We start from the raw sequence: 17,200 nt of genomic DNA on the forward strand, positions 1-17,200 counted from the left end.
TTAATTATGGAATACCCTACACCACTTTTAATATCTGAACTGATTTCTGAACACAACAAACTCACACATATAAAATAAAATTAAATAGAACATAAATATTAGTTGTTACTCTTTATCTCCATAATATTATGTCTTAGTAAGATGAAATATACAGGTGTTGGTCATATAATTAGAATATCATCAAAAAGTTCATTTATTTCACTAATTCCATTCAAAAAGTGAATATTATATTATTCTAGTGAATATTGTATATTATATTCATTCATTACTATATATTTCTATATTTCATTACTATATATTTTCACATACTGATATATTTCAAATGTTTATTTCTTTTAATTTTGATGATTATAACTGACAACTAAGGAAAATCCCAAATTCAGTATCTCTGAAAATTATAATTTTACTTAAGACCAATACAAAGAAAGGATTTTTTAGAAATCTTGGCCAACTGAAAAGTATGAACATGAAAAGTATGAGCATGTACAGTACTCAATACATATTTGGGGCTCCTTTTGCCTGAATTACTGCAGCAATGCGGCGTGGCATGGAGTCGATCAGTCGGTGGCACTGCTCAGGTGTTATGAGAGCCCAGGTTAGTTATAGTGGCCTTCAGCTCTTCTGCATTGTTAGGTCTGGCATATCGCATCTTCCTCTTCACAATACCCCATAGATTTTCTATGGAGTTAAGGTCAAGCGAGTTTGCTGGCCAATTAAGAACAGGGATACCATGGTCCTTAAACCAGGTAATGGTAGCTCTGTGTGCAGGTGCCAAGTCCTGTTGGAAAATGAAATCTGCATCTCCATAAAGTTGGTCAGCAGCAGGAAGCATGAAGTGCTCTAAAACTTCCTGATATATTGCTGCGTTGACCTTGGACCTCAGAAAACACAGTGGACGAACACCAGCAGATGACATGGCACCCCAAACCATTACTGACTGTGGAAATTTTACACTGGACCTCAAGCAACGTGGAATGTGTGCCTCTCCTCTCTTCCTCCAGACTCTGGGACCCTGATTTCCAAAGGAAATGCAAAATTTACTTTCATCAGAAAACATAACTTTGGACAATTCAGCAGCAGTCCAGTCCTTTTTGTCTTAAGATGCTTCTGACGCGGTCTGTTGTTCAAGAGTGGCTTGACACAAGGAATGTGACAGCTGAAACCCATGTCTTGCATACGTCTGTGCGTAGTGGTTCTTGAAGCACTGACTCCAGCTGCAGTCCACTCTTTGTGATCTCCCCCACATTTTTGAATGGGTTTTGTTTCACAATCCTCTCCAGGGTGCGGTTATCCCTATTGCTTGTACACTTTTTTCTACCACATCTTTTCCTTCCCTTCGCCTCTCTATTAATGTGCTTGGACACAGAGCTCTGTGAACAGTCAGCCTCTTTTGCAATGACCTTTTGTGTCTTGCCCTCCTTGTGTAAGGTGTCAATGGTCGACTTTTGGACAACTGTCAAGTCAAGTCTTCCCCATGATTGTGTAGCCTACAGAACTAGACTGAGAGACCATTTAAAGGCCTTTACAGGTTTTTTGAGTTAATTAGCTGATTAGAGTGTGGCACCAGGTGTCTTTACTATTGAACTTTTTCACAATATTCTAATTTTTTGAGATACTGAATTTATATGAAATGATCTGTCATTGGTCAAACCATTGCATAATTTTCTGCGTTTGCGATTTCATGCTGTGTTTGTGTTTGTGTTTGCTGTGTTTGTGTAGCTTTCCTGTAGCTCAGTGGTTAGAGCATGGCACTAGCAATGCCAAGGTCATGGGTTCGATCCCAGGGATTGCACATACTCAGATACAAATGTGTAGTATAATGCAATGTAAGTCGCTTTGGATAAAAGCGTCTGCCAAATGCATAAATGTAAATGTAAATGTAAATGTTAGTTTCCAGTATCAGTAACTTTCTGTTGTTTTGCAATGAGCCTGTTAAGCCAGATAAAGTAACTGCATAATGAAACATGTGTATTCAACTTATGAATTTTGTGTGGAAATGCAGTAATCTGTCTTCCCCATGATTGTGTAGCCTATAGAACTAGACTGAGAGACCATTTAAAGGCCTTTACAGGTTTTTTTGAGTTAATTAGCTGATTAGAGTGTGGCACCAGGTGTCTTCAACATTGAACCTTTTCACAATATTCTAATTTTCTGAGATACTGAATTTGGGATTTTATGTTCAAAGCTCTTTTTATCATGGGAGCAAAACATATAATGCAATGCAATACAATGATGATTAAAAGATGTACAAATAAACTTATTTCATATTCAAATTTTAACATGATTTTTCTAAAAATGATGTATGGAAAATCAAGTAAACTTAAGTTGCTTTAGTTCTTCTTGAAATATTATTTACAATATAAAAGTTATTTTTACGTTTACTTTATATCAAAATCAGTAAAATGAGTAAAGATTTCATAACAAAAAGACACATGTACCACAATCTGAAAGGGATGTTTTTAGAATTAAACTAAAAAGCCCTTTACTTGCTAAAAAAGTATAAACAAAGGCATGTAGTATGTGTACAACAGGTTTTTCAGCACAGTTTTTTTTTATCACGTTTAGAGGTTGATCATGTTTTTTTCATTTTAATTATAATTAAGACCCCTTAGAAATGTGTGTATCATATATAATTTATGATACAGTAGTCTTCATCATAGAGTTAAATGCTAAAAAATCCAGTGTACCTAAAATAGCTGATACCACATAACAAACTGGCATGGAAAAATACTTAAACCCTGACTTGTGTGAAGCCCATGATCATACTGTCTAAAGCTGAGACTAAGTTTATAGGGTGCTTAAACTTTCGAAACATTTTGTGCACGATTCGGTAGACCTGACTGTGACATTTCTCACCTATCAGAGATGTCCTCAGCTTAGACGCACCTGCAACCTCTGAAATCACACTTAAGACTCTCTTGAGTCTTCAATTTCCAGTAGCAAAGCCGCCAGATTCAGTCAGAAAGATGCATGAGAAGCCACGTGATGTCATCTGGTTATGCTAGAACAGTGGGAGTGTGAAAGTCTAAAGGTCACCTGTTTAGATGTCTATGTCTTGTTTTTAATATTTCATATCTATTCATGTCAATGCTATTCAAAGGCATGGAGACGTCAGTGGTTGTTTGTGCTAGAAATTTTGATACATGGTAGCCACATTTGTCTGATACAAATATAATTCACTTGGATGTCTACTACACATTCACAGATTATGTGAGTTAATGTAAAATACAAAGAGTTCCGTTGTTACAGTCTACCCCACTACTGGGGTGAGCTGTAACACTAGATGGGCATAGATGTAACACTGAGAGCTAATTTACTGAAATAACACCCACACTATCCAATTTTTGCATAAACTTCATTGAAGAACAAAGAAAAAATAGTGACAATATTCTTTTTTTTTATTTTATTATTTTTTTATTTAAATGTAGTGCAAAACAATTGCCGCACGTTTGTATGAAAGTACTGTATTCCTGCCACAAGGGTTCAGTCACTAGCTATGTTTCCAAGATCCACCTATTTTTATGTGAATTTTGAGATACTGCATAAAGTACACTGGATGGAAACATCAAGGTATTGGTTTAAATTGAGAAAAAAAAAAAAAAATAATAATAATAATAATAATAATAATAATAATAATAATAATAATAATAATAATAATAATATATATATATATATATATGTGTGTGTGTGTGCATAAACTATGATGGAAAAACATTTAGTGAATAAATCCCTTGATAAAAACTCAACAGAAGATGTGATTGAAAACTGGACTCATTGGAATCATCATAGGGGTTGTTTGTAATATTTTTTAATAAACTGTTACAACTATCCCCACATCAGTCTGTTACAACTAGTCTCAGCCTCAGATGTTACGCCCACGGACGGTTGGCTGAACGTCTGATGCACATGGCACACTTATCTGGAAACACTTCAGGAGTTCTGAAGTCGTCATCTGGTTGGCTGAATTCTACAGGAGGTCCTGGAGATGTGTGTGTCGCGTTCTTTAACGTTCTGCGTGGAAACAAATGCTGTGACGCCAAACCAACTCGTGTGAAAAAAAAAAGCTGTCGTGTTTACAACTGTGTTGTACGAGCGCTTACCAGGATCAACTAAACGCTGGATTTTCAAAAGTATGTGAAGTTCGCGGCTCCACTGTTGCAGTAAACTTGCACATCATTCTTGAATGAATATTAGATGCATGCTGGTCTGTTATTGTTGGGACATCGACTTTGCATTTTCATGCCCCTAAACATGACACTGAACAAAACGAACTGTGATCGGTTGCATTACATGTCAGTCAAATGGCCTCTGCGCGGACCTTGGCCAATGAAAGCTGCAATAGAGTCTAGTAATCTTGATGAAAAATTTTTACTTTCTTACCTGAAAATCAGTTTTTTGGTCATAACATCTACAAATTTGCTCACAGTCACATGCCACTTCTCCTGTGAGCTCAAAAAGAAGATGGGGATAGATGTAACACTATGATAATTGATGACGTTACCACAGCTCTGACCTGTCAAACTGACAGTGTTACATCCTGTGATACAACACTCCCTGCTCTTCCCCTGTTGAATGCAGAGTTGGATTTGATTGGTACTTGCACAGCTGGCAGAACAAATAACCTTTAAAATTACTGTAGATAACCTTTAAAAGTCTGAAACACAAACACATATGCCCACTGTTACACACAAACACATCGCTGCCTGCAAATCATCTAGGGAGCACAAGAAGTCCTTGCGTTTTGATCCAGTAACTTTTTTTTCCCCCTACAGCCTTGCATTTATTTGGAAACAATTAATCATTCCCGACTTCTCAAGTCACTAGCTTATACTGCAATCTTCACCTCCATTTCTAGTGGAGCAGAGGCACCACCAAGTGGAAAGATACGTGATATACATGACTGACCTGCAGGGAATAGTAAAGTATGAGACTTTATATTTATCAAAATACATTTAAATACTCCAAAGAAATAAAAAATTAGTGGTGGCTACTAGGTTTTAGTCCATTTTTATTATGCTATGCAGACTACCATGTATGCAGATTAATTTACATTGTAATGTCTTTCTCTTCCAATGACATTTCTCATTTGCTAGCTATTGTAAAATGGGATAAAGTAAGTCCCATTTATACTTTCTGTTTTAAAAAGAAATATGTCAGTACAGGGAAACTATGCTTGTCAACTGTTCCCTTTTTTCTTTTTCTTTTTTAAATATACATGTGTTAACTCAAAATGATGGCTGTAACTAAGATGGCATCCAAAAGGAAAAGGTTGAATCTCACCACATTGGAAATGTTTGTCATTGCTGCCTGCTTCTACAGTCTGAGGATTTTCTGTTTTGGCACCTGCAGCTCACTTTGAGGCAGTATTGTCTCTGTTCGGCCATCAAACGCCCCCAAGTGAAAGACGGCTGGTCAGATTCCACATCAGGCAGAGTAGCAAATAAGACAAGTGAATGACAGAAATCACAAAAAGTCCACTCTCTGTCCATTGTATTTGCTGCAAATTTTAAAAGAGCCATGAGAAGGGTTCATTTAGAAGAAGTTTTCAAACTGCCAAGTACCCCAAAATATGTGATAGACCCCCGTCCTATTAAATACTAATATATAAATATATATAATATATACATACTGCCCGGCCCAAAAAAAGTCACTGTTGAATAGGCAAATGCTTAAAAGTTTATGACTGGATAATTATTGCAGTGATTATTATGTTTTTTAGCATGTTATATGTTTGGCAACAGTTCTTCTAACCCTAATTGATGGAGTGTGTAGCTTTTCATTTCTTAAACAACCATGAAGGAAGACACATCATGGCGATATTCCAGAATGACAATGTCAAGATTCACCGTGGTTAAAATTGTGAAAGAATGGTTCAGAGAGCATGAAGAATCATTTCTACACATGATTTGGCACCTCTGAGTCCAGACCTTAATTTCATTGAAAGTCTTTGGGATGTGCTGGAGGAGACTTTACAGAGTGCTCACCTCTTGCATTGTCAATACAAGATCTTGACCAAAAATTGATGTACCTCTTGATGGAAATAACATCACAACATTTATTTCCATCAAGAGGTGCCTTGATATTTGGTCAAGATCAAATCATGTGTAAAAATGATTCTTCATGCTCTCTGAACCATTCTTTCACAATTTCAGCCTGATGAATCTTGGCTTTGTCATCTTGAAATATGGCCATGACGTGTGTTCCTACATGGTTGTTCTTTCATTAAGAAATGAAAAGCTACACACTCCATCTTTTAGGGTTAAAAGAACCGTTGCCAAACATATAACATGCTAGAAACATAATAATCAATATATATATGAAGAGTTCAGATGCAAAACCATCTAAGTGCCATCTGAAATTTTCTTCTAAAATGAGCATTTTTATCAAGCTTGTATGTTTATTTTCAGTTAATTCACTTTAATGGCAATGGAAATGAACTATTACTTGACATTAAAGTGAAATTACTGAACCTAAACATACGAGCTTGATAAAAATGCTCATTTTATAAGAAAATTTCAGATGGCACTTAGAGGCTTTTGCATCTGAACTCTTCATATATATATATATATATACACATACACACAGGTGCTTAGAATATCATTAAATTAGAATATCATTAAAAAGTTGATTTATTTCACTAATTCCGTTCAAAAAGTGAAACTTGTATATTATATTCATTCATTTATTAGACACTGACTGATATATTTTAAATGTTTATTTCTTTTAATTTTGATGATTATAACTGACAACTAAGGAAAATCCCAAATTCAGTATCTCAGAACATTAGAATATTACTTAAGACCAATACAAAGAAAGGATTTTTAGAAATCTTGGCCAAATGAAAAGTATGAACATGAAAAGTATGAGCATGTACAGCACTCAGTACTTAGTTGGGGCTCCTTTTGCCTGAATTACTGCAGTAATGTGGCGTGGCATGGAGTCGATCAGTCTGTGGCACTGCTCAGGTGTTATGAGAGCCCAGGTTAGTTATAGTGGCTTTCAGCTCTTCTGCATTGTTGGGTCTGGCATATTGCATCTTCCTCTTCACAATACCCCATTGATTTTCTATGGGGTTAAGCTCAGGCGAGTTTGCTGGCCAATTAAGAACAGGGATACCATGGTCCTTAAACCAGGTACTGGTAGCTTTGGCACTGTGTGCAGGTGCCAAGTCCTGTTGGAAAATGAAATCTGCATCTCCATAAAGTTGGTCAGCAGCAGGAAGCATGAAGTGCTCTAAAACTTCCTGATATATGGCTGCGTTGACCTTGGACCTCAGAAAACACAGTGGACGAACACCAGCAGATGACATGGCACCCCAAACCATCACTGACTGGAAATTTTACACTGGACCTCAAGCAACATGGAATGTGTGCCTCTCCTCTCTTCCTCCAGACTCTGGGACCCTGATTTCCAAAGGAAATGCAAAATTTACTTTCATCAGAGAACATAACTTTGGACCACTCAGCAGCAGTCCAATCTTTTTTGTCTTTAGCCCAGACGAGACACTGTCTGTTGTGGCTTGACACAAGGAATGTGACAGCTGAAACCCATGTCTTGCATATGTCTGTGTGTAGTGGTTCTTGAAGCACATTTTTGAATGGGTTTTGATTCACAATCTTCTCCAGGGTGCAGTTATCCCTATTGCTTGTACACTTTTTTTCTACCACATCTTTTCCTTCCCTTCGCCTCTCTATTAATGTGCTTGGACACAGAGCTCTGTGAACAGCCAGCCTCTTTTGCAATGACCTTTTGTGTCTTGCCCTCCTTGTGTAAGGTGTCAATGGTCGACTTTTGGACAACTGTCAAGTCAGCAGTCTTCCCCATGATTGTGTAGCCTACAGAACTAGACTGAGAGACCATTTAAAGGCCTTTACAGGTTTTTTGAGTTAATTAGCTGATTAGAGTGTGGCACCAGGTGTCTTTACTATTGAACTTTTTCACAATATTCTAATTTTTTGAGATACTGAATTTATATGAAATGATCTGTCATTGGCCAAACCATTGCATAATTTTCTGCGTTTGCGATTTCATGCTGTGTTTGTGTTAGTTTCCAGTATCAGTAACTTTCTGTTGTTTTGCAATGAGCCTGTTAAGCCAGATAAAGTAACTGCATAATGAAACATGTGTATTCAACTTATGAATTTTGTGTGGAAATGCAGTAATCTGTATATCTTTTAACATTTCTACATACAGTACAGTCCAAAAGTTTGGAACCACTAAGATTTTTAATGTTTTTAAAAGAAGTTTCGTCTGCTCACCAAGGCTACATTTATTTAATTAAAAATACAGTAAAAACCAGTAATATTGTGAAATATTACTACAATTTAAAATAACTGTGTACTATTTAAATATATTTGACAAAGTAATTTATTCCTGTGATCAAAGCTGAATTTTCAGCATCATTACTCCAGTCTTCAGTGTCACATGATCCTTCAGAAATCATTCTAATATGATGATTTGCTGCTCAAGAAACATTTCATGTGTACAATTGTACAAAATATTTGTGTACAATATTTTTTTTCAGGATTATTTGATGAATAGAAAGTTCAAAAGAACAGTGTTTATCTGAAATCTAATCTTTTGTAACATTATAAATGTCTTTACTGCCACTTTTGATTGATTTAATGCATTCTTGCTGAATAAAAGTATTCATTTCTTTAATTTCTTTTAAAAAAATAAAAATACAAGCTTTGTATTTCAGATAAATGCTGTTCTTTTGAACTTTCTATTCATCAAGGAATCCTGAAAAAAAAGTACACAACTGTTTTCAACATTGAAAATAATCATAAATGTTTATTGAGCAGCAGATCAGCATATTAGAATGATTTCTGAAGGATCATGTGACACTGAAGACTAGAGTAATGATGCTGAAAATTCAGCTTTGTATCACAGGAATAAATTACTTTGTCAAATATTTTTAAATAGTACACAGTTATTTTAAATTGTAATAATATTTAACAATATTACTGATTTTTAATGTATTTTTAATTAAATAAATGTAGCCTTGGTGAGCAGATGAAACTTCTTTTAAAAACATTAAAAATCTTAGTGGTTCCAAACTTTTGGACTGTACTGTATATTAATGAATTTCTTAGTCAATTATTGGTCAACGTCGTACCGTTGTGGTCAGAGTTTTCGACATCCTTGGCAAATATGATCAAAGATGGCTGTAAAAAATAAATCCGCATTTTTTACCCTTTTGATCTTGGGATTTTCCTTAGTTGTCAGTTATAATCATCAAAATTAAAAGAAATAAACATTTGAAATATATAAATCTGTGTGTAATGAATGAATATAATATACAAGTTTCACTTTTTGAATGGAATTAGTGAAATAAATCAACCTTTTGATGAAATTCTAATTATATGACCAGCACCTGTATGCATATACATATGTATCATTTTACTTACCCACTTTTATGCATAAAAAAAAAAAAAAAAAAGTTTTATTATTATTATTATTTCTGTTTAAATCTCAGTTTATATCATCATAAAAATGTAGAAACCCAAAAAATATTTAATTTAAACTGTAGTCTTTACTTAAAATTGACACTAAATGATTCACATTTGGATATGTAATTGCTTGGCTGCACTTACTGTATGTTGGACTTGTTTCGGTTTCCATGTGGATTTAAATATCAACTATCAAGGTTCATGTCTTTAATAAAGCATGTAACACACAGTCATGTGTTTACAAATGGGATCTGCAGTCACAAGAGTGATTAATGAGACAGTGTGCTGCTAATTAGGACAGTGATTTAGTCATTAATGAGTGTGTATTACAGCTGGAGGGAGCAGGAGGACTCTGGCTTGGTTCCTGTGTCACCTCTGTGTGGGGAGCAGAGCAAGAGAGCAGCAGCAGCTGGCACATCGCATAAAGGTCCTGAGGTCGCTGATGCAGACACAGACATACTTGTGAATGCACACCTCTACTTCAACCACATTATTAGTAGTAAATATTTTTAGTTAAATCCGTTAAATGACTAATTTACCCAAAAGTGAAAATTCAGAATTTCATCATCCATGCACATAAAGAAATAGAGAATGCTTGCAGTGTAATAGAGATAATACAATAAAAAGTATTTTCAAAATAACACATTTTGTTCAAATTTGTCAAAGGTCCACACAGCACCTAATTCTGAATATATTTTCAAGCAAACATGAAACAATGTTTTAGATGAGCAGAAAATTACTAACATAATCTGCCAGCCACAGTGTTATCAGTGAACTCTGAATTGAATAGACATTTTTCAAATCATTTTCTGGATATAAAAGGCAGAAGTTGAGAGACTGTATATCAGTTGGATCTTAGTGGAAAAGTTTACCAATTTACAATAAATCATGCAATATAATAATGAGAAGACAGCTAGACAGTCAGGACTGCCTTTAAAAAATAATAATAATGAAATACTGAAATGTATTTTCTAAATGTTTATGCTTGTGCACATGAAATGGTCTGTCATTGGCCAAACCATTGCATAATTTTCTGCGTTTGCGATTTCATGCTGTGTTTGTGTTAGTTTCCAGTATCAATAACTTTCTGTTGTTTTGCAATGAGCCTGTTAAGCCAGATAAAGTAACTGCATAATGAAACATGTGTACTCAACTTATGAATTTTGTGTGGAAATGCAGTAATCTGTATATCTTTTAACATTTCTACATATATTAATGAAATTCTTAGTCAATTATTGGTCAACGTCGTACAGTTGTGGTCAGAGTTTTCGACATCATTGGCAAATATGATCAAAGATGGTTGTAAAAAATAAATCCGCATGGTTTACCCTTTTGATCTTTCATTAAAAAAAATTCAACCTTTCATTTTAAAATAATTGAAAGTGGAGGGAAAAATCACATTATATGAAATAAATGTTTTTCTCCAAAACACAAATGTCTCAAGTATATTCCCATTCATATTTATGTTTTGTAGCACACCAGGGTGATTAGGAATATGAAATTGTCCAGCCACGACTTCTTGTTCCACAGGAGTATAAATATGAGGAAACACAAAGGCCAAATTCTCTTATTCATCCATCACAATGAATAAAACCAAAGAATAGTTCTGATGTGCAGCAAAAGATTGTTGAGCTTCACAAAATAGAAAGTGGCGAACTTGAATAGGCACCAGAAGGGGCCAAGGACAAGTGAAGGCCGAAGCCGTCGTACCCTGTTACACTACGGAGGAGAGAACTCCTGAGTTTGTGATGTGCAAAAAGCGAAATATTAAGGGGGCGCAATTTTACACTGAAAGGACCTGAGCATGCAAGATCGGAACGTCCAACTGGCAGAATCTGACGAAAGAGGACGGCGAGGACCAGCCGGCCGCCTCACAAATGTCTTTGATAGAGACTCCACTGGACCAGGCCCATGATGAAGCCATGCCTCTAGTGGAATGGGCTCTAACTCCAATGGGGCATGTAGCGCCTGCAGAGGAGTAAGAAAGGGCTATGGCGTCAACGATCCATCGTAACCGATGCCAATGCAAGTAGCAGGGCGGTTTTAAACGTTAAGGGCTTGAGGCCTGCTAGACTTAATGGCTCAAAAGGAGGACCTTTAAGAGCCCTGAGGACCAAGGAGAGGTCCCAGGGGGGAACGGTGAGGGGACGAGGAGGATGTAATCGCCTAGAACCCCTCAGAAACTTAATAATCAAGTCGTTCCGCCCTACAGATTGTCCAGCAATGGGCGAGTGAAACGCCGCAATGGCTGCTACATAAACCTTGAGTATGGAAGATACTTCGCATTCCTCCGAATCTATGCTGCGTGTGGAACACCAGCTAGCAAAGACCGACCACTTCTGGGCGTAGAGACGTCTCGTGGACGGAGCACTTGCCTGTGAAATGGTATCTAGCACATTCCTGGGGAGGTCAGACAGTTCCTGTCGAGGATCCACAGATGTAGAGCCCAAAGCTCTGGCCAGATTGTTCTGTTCGGCTGAGAGAGGAGATCCCGTCTCAGGGGAATTGGCCATGGGGCTTTCGTGGAAAGCCGAAACAGCTCTTAGGTCCAAACCTGGCTCCTCCAGAGTGGGGCCACCAACAGAACTTTGTGTCTGTCCTCTCTGATCCGTCTGACGACCTGAGGGATCAGGGCGATCGGAGGAAAGGCGTAAAGAAGGGTATTGGGCCAGATGTGGGCCAATGCATCGTCCTTCTTGGAGAAATAAGTTGGGCAATGAGAGTTGTCTCCTGAGGCAAAGAAGTCCACCTCTGCTTTCCCGAAGAACTCCCATATGATTTGAACAGTCTGGGGGTGGAGCATCCACCCGTCCGAGGGGATGTTGTTCCGAGACAGCATGTCTGCTCCCAGATTGCTTTTCCCAGGTATATGAGTCACTTTGAGTGAGCGAACACTTGGGGAAGCCCATTCCAGAAGGCATTTCACCAGAGCGCATAAGCGGCTGGACGAAAGACCCCCCTGGCGATTTATATATGAGACCACTCTCATACTGTCCGATTGGACTAGGACGTGGCGATCGGTCAGAAGAGAATGGAAGGCTTGTATCACTGCCAATAATTCGAGGCAGTTGATGTGAAGGTGGCTTTCCTTTTTTGTCCACGAGCCGAAAGCCGGGCTGCCCTCGCACAGGGCGCCCCAACCTGAGTTGGATGCGTCTGTCGAGAAAACCGTCCTTCATGTTACTGCCTGTAAGGGTACTCCTAGAGTGAACCAAGTAGGGTTCATCCAAGGTTTCAGAGCCATCAAACAGGCCTGATTGACCTTGAGGCGAAGGCACCCGTGACGCCAAGCATAAGGAGGGACCCAGGTTTTCAGCCAGAACTGCAGGGGCCGCATGCAAAGCAGGCCGAGCTGGAGCACTGAGGAGGCAGAAGCCATGAGCCCTAGCAACCTCTGGAAGAGCTTCAGAGGGAGGTAGGCCTTGTTCTTGACGGAAGCCGCGAGCTGCTGAATGGCCAGAGCGCGCTCTGGTGAGACTACGGCCGTCATGCAGACCGAGTCGAACACTGCACCTAGGAACAAAATTCGTTGAGTGGGGAGTAGTGAGCTCTTGGCTAGGTTGACCCTGAGGCCAAGGCACTGTAAGTGGCTGAGGAGCACGGATCTGTGGTGTTCTAGTTCCGAACGCGAGCTGGCCAGGATGAGCCAGTCGTCGAGGTAATTCAAAACTCGTATTCCCATCTGTCTCAGAGGGGAAATAGCCGCATTCATGCACATCGTGAAAGTGCAGGGGGCCAGGGAGAGCCCGAAAGGGAGGACCGTGTACTGATAAGCCACACCCTCGAATGCGAATCTCAAGAATCGCCTGTGATGGGGGGCTATCTGGATGTGAAAGTAAGCGTCTTTCAGATCCAGCGAGCAAAACCAATCCTCGTGGCAAATCTGCGCGAGGATTTGTTTCAGCGTCAGGACTTTGAACTTTCGCTTCATAAGGCAAAGGTTCAACAACCTGAGGTCCAAAATGGGTCTGAGACCGCCGTCTTTCTTGGGTACCAGAAAGTAGCGGCTGTAAAAGCCCGACTCGCTCTCTGGAAAGGGGACTGTTTCTATAGCCCCTTTTCTGAGTAGAGTTAAGACCTCGGCTCGGAGGACGCTTGTACCACGGTCTGGATGACCCCTCCAAATTGCTGAGGTCTTCTGGTGAACTGGAGCGAGTAGCCCTGGATTACGACTTTTAGAATCCATCTTGACACCCCGGGGATGGCTTTCCAAGCCTCTGCCCGTGTGGCAAGAGGGAGGATTAGAGAGAGAGGGCGGGCCGGACACCGGGAGGGATGGAAGAGGAAATTTGCGTTTTTGTGAAATATTTAAAAATAGGGTCGCCGGGAAAATGGCGGTTGGGGGGGGGCACATTACTTGTGGGCCCTGTGACAGCAGGCTGTGTTATTCCCGCACCCAGAAATGAATGAGGCGGAGGGGAATTTGCACGAAGGAGCTTCTGGGGTGGTCCGGCCGCGGCAGGACATGCCCCAGTCCTCTTCCTTAGCAGATCAGGATGACTTCGGAGTCGCCGGGTCCAGCGCAATCCTGGGCTGGGAAGGATGGGCGCTTAGAAGGGCGCGAGCGCTGGCGGTGCTCCTTGGGCGGCACTGCTTGGGAAGCGGAGGGAGCAGGCTTCGTCTGCTGAGCCGGCGCAGGCCTGGGGCGGCTAGAAGCAGACGCAGAGTTCGAGCGCTTGGGTAAGAAGTGTCTCATGGCCTGAGACGACTTCTGTGCAGCAGTGAAGCGCTCCGTGAAACCCTCCACTGCTGGCCCAAAGAGTCCTGACGGGGAGACGGGGGCATCCAAGAAGGCCGTCTTGTCCTGATCCTTAATTTCCATCAGGTTTAGCCACAGGTGGCGCTCCAGCACAACGAGGCTGGCCATGGATCTGCCAATGGCCTGGCCGTGGCTTTCGCGGCCCGCAGGGCTAAATCCGTGGCGCTGCGGAGGTCCCGAAAAGCAGGCGCATCAGTGCCGGACTCGTCCAATGAGCGGAGGAGTTTGGCCTGGAATACTTGGAAGATGGCCATGGAGTGTAGTACTGAAGCGGCTTGGCCCGCTGAGGCGTAGGCCCTTCCTGCCAGGGCGGAGGTCGTCCTGCAGGGTTTGGACGGGAGGGCTCTCTTCGTCTTCCATCCCACAGCCGCGGGAGGACAGAGGTGAGCGGCCACTGCTTCATCCAGGGGCGGCAGGTGCTCGTAGCCCTTTTCTTCCGAGCCGTCCACAGAGGTTAGGGCTGAGCGGTGCGAAGTATGCAGGCGGGCAGAGTAAGGGGCGCGCCACGACTTTGTGAGCTCCTCGTGGACTTCTGGGAAGAAGGGAGCGGAGCGCTGGCGAGGGGCCTGACGACGACCTGGGAGGAACCACTCGTCCAGGCGGCTCCGCGATTGCTCCTCTGGTGGGGCCCAGTTGAGGTCGAGGTCTTCGATGGCCTTGGACAGGACACGGAAGAGCTCGGTGTCCATGCCCGTACCGTGGTCGACGGGCTCCAAGGAAGGCAGGGGGGCGGGGTCGTCCGACTCGCCAACCCAGGCTTCTGGCTCAGAGGCTGCTATAGACACAGAGTCGAAGAGGGGCTCTTCGTCGGATCCGCCAAATGAGATGAGGTCGCTCGCATCTGCTGAGGGACGCTGGTCAGGGCGGGAGAACAAGACGGGGGATTGCTCTCTGCTGGGAGAGGGCGAGGCACGCGGGTGCTGAGCCGACGTGGGCTCGCCCATCTCCATGCGCTGAACCGCTCTGCCCCGCCGTCTCTTCCTCACAGGAGAGGGGGACGGGAGGGCGCGAGCGGCGGGGTCTTCCTGTTTGAAGAAGGCGGCCCGTGAGCGCAGAGACGCGAGACTCATAGACTCGCAGTGCGAGCATGAGCCGCCAAAGAGCGCGTTATCCGCGTGAGACTTGCCCAGACATCCCACGCACTCGTTGTGCCCGTCTTCTTCGTGCAGAGGGGCTCTGCACATACCACAGGAGTGGTGTGGCATTTAGAAATGCCGTGCGCCGTGAAAACGGCGATTGGGAGGCTCTGACGGTGAGGGCCGGTGCTCAAATCGGTGAAAACCGCTGGAAATGTGCTTGAGAGCGGTTACTGTAACCGCGGGAGGATGTAGAGAGAGCGCGCCGGATGGCGGCAGGAGACCCGCTGAGAAGAAAATGTGTTTTACAATAATTGCAATTGACTGTTCATATAATTCATTGAGCTTTAAAGGCCTGTTCACACCAAGAGCAATACCTATAAAGATAACTATAACGATAATATTACCGTCCACACCAGCGGACGATATTGTTCTGTTTACAAGCGCGTGCTGCAGTTTGTCTTATTTTAATTTAAATGATCGAGCTCTTTAAAACAGGATGGATTCTGATCTGCTCTCAATGTTTTTATCATTCAACTGGAAAAAAAAAAAAACATTCTGAAAGTGATTCCATCGATATCTTCCCTCTCTGCTATTATCGTTATACTTGTAGTGTGGATTCTTTCATATTTAGAATGATTTTTTTGAGTTTTTGGAACTATAATCTTAATCATTATAGTTGTCATCCTTGGTGTGAAAAGGCCTTTAAAACTTTAAAATCTTCATCATCATGCAACTTTGCAAAACATAAGATTGCAATCTTGGGTGTGGGGTTGTTGTGTAGCTTGATGATCCACTGATAAATGATTCAGCTTGATATTTGTAATTGATTGGTGTTTGAAAAAACATGTTGATCTACTATATAAAAACTCAAACTTCTGCATTGAGACACAGACAAAAACAGCAAGCTTTCTGTTAGTGTCACTAAACTTGTCAATTACAGTAACAATATAATATTAGATATCATGGTAACACTTTACATTAAGGTTCCCTTTGTAAAGGGTTTATAAAGGTGTTTGTTAATGAGTAATAAGTCATTTACAAATGCATTATAAATCATTAATAATGCAGTTATAACTGCATGAATAAAAAGGCGACTTTAATGCAATACCTGCCAAATAGTGAGCCGTTTTTAACTCACATGTTATAAATGCTTAATAAATGTATTTATTAACATATTTAACTCAAAACCAGATTTCTGGTTTATTTTATGATGCAGCAAAAATTGACTATCATAATTAGACTGAAGGTTGTTGTATTTGTGCTTTCTTATTAATATCTCATGACTGCCACTTGTCTTACTATGTTGCTTACCAGAAGTTTTTGTCTTACCCATGATACTCTCCAAAAAGGTCATGATGCCTCTCCACAGCAGTGTATAAAAACAAAATTATTGTTTTTTAAAGACAAAATTCCAACTTTATTTTGAAAATAAAACAAAAGATAATAACCATAACTTGATTAGATATTAAAGTCTGCGTGAACCGGAAGTTGCAAACGACTCTTCTCCAGTGTTGTGACGTATTTCCAAGTGAAACAGAATATTGAATAGAGGGCAGAGTTTTACTTTAGTGCTCCTCCTTTCCATCTCTCGTTTATTAATGAGTTATGAACATTAACAACCTATGAAAAGGAACCTTAATGTAAAGTGGAAACCTGTTAACCATTTATTAATGAGTTATGAACATTAACAACCTATGAAAAGGAACCTTAATGTAAAGTGGAAACCTGTTAACCATTTATTAATGAGTTATGAACATTAACAACCTATGAAAAGGAACCTTAATGTAAAGTGAAAACCTGCGAACCATTTATTAATGAGTTATGAACATTAACAACCTATGAAAAGGAACCTTAAATGTAAAGTGAAAACCTGTGAACCATTTATTAATCAGTTATGAACATTAACAACC

General features: G+C 40.5%; 1 long non-coding RNA gene across 2 annotated transcripts in view; it reads left to right on the forward strand.

The window, feature by feature from the left end:
- Positions 1 to 17,200, forward strand: part of LOC137017407 (uncharacterized) — a 30,504-nt gene that overhangs the window by 6,406 nt on the left and 6,898 nt on the right. Inside the window, exons 2-3 of one of the 2 annotated variants that reach the window (XR_010894598.1) lie at positions 4,773 to 4,922; positions 9,785 to 9,879. This is a non-coding gene — a long non-coding RNA (uncharacterized lncRNA). Of the gene's footprint in view, positions 1 to 4,772; positions 4,923 to 9,784; positions 9,880 to 16,118; positions 16,202 to 17,200 lie in introns of those variants that run through there. The other variant, XR_010894597.1, reaches the window with a different exon arrangement.

The sequence above is a fragment of the Chanodichthys erythropterus genome, chromosome 1 (assembly GCF_024489055.1).
Source record: "Chanodichthys erythropterus isolate Z2021 chromosome 1, ASM2448905v1, whole genome shotgun sequence".
In the NCBI taxonomy this organism is placed as follows: Eukaryota; Metazoa; Chordata; class Actinopteri; order Cypriniformes; family Xenocyprididae; genus Chanodichthys; species Chanodichthys erythropterus.